Here is a 609-nt window from a genome sequence, read left to right on the forward strand (position 1 = left end):
TTAAATTACTTAAATATTTCAAATATCGGGACAAAAAAAATGGATACAGAAAGATAACGGGTAATTTAATTAGTTAATTATGTACAAGCTTTATAATGTTGTTTTTAAAAAACACATGTAACTGATTTCATTTATATATAAAAATTACGATCATATCTTAGAGGGAAATAACGGGTATAAAAAGGGAACAGGTAATTAAAAAAAAAAGTGTCTAAACTATTTCTCATCAAAAACAAGATGATATAAAAAAATTGGAAATTTAAATTCAATTTTATCATTCAAATATCAAATGACAGGTATGATACAAGAATATGAAATTTAAATAGCAAAAGTTTCAAATTACTTAAAACTTTCAAATATCGGGACAAGAAATAGCGGATATGAAAAGAGAACGGACGGGTAATTTAATTAGTTAATTACAGGCTATATAATGTTATTTTTAAAACAGAAAACATGTAAATGATGTCATTTATAATAAAAAAAATATGATCTTATCTTAGAGGGAAAGAACGGGTACAAAAAAGGAACGAGTAATTAAAAAATGTATCTAAATGAATTCTCATCAAAAACAAGATGATATACAAAATTTGGAAACTTCAATTCAATTTC

Source organism: Capsella rubella, unplaced genomic scaffold (assembly GCF_000375325.1).
Source record: "Capsella rubella cultivar Monte Gargano unplaced genomic scaffold, Caprub1_0 scaffold_4, whole genome shotgun sequence".
In the NCBI taxonomy this organism is placed as follows: Eukaryota; Viridiplantae; Streptophyta; class Magnoliopsida; order Brassicales; family Brassicaceae; genus Capsella; species Capsella rubella.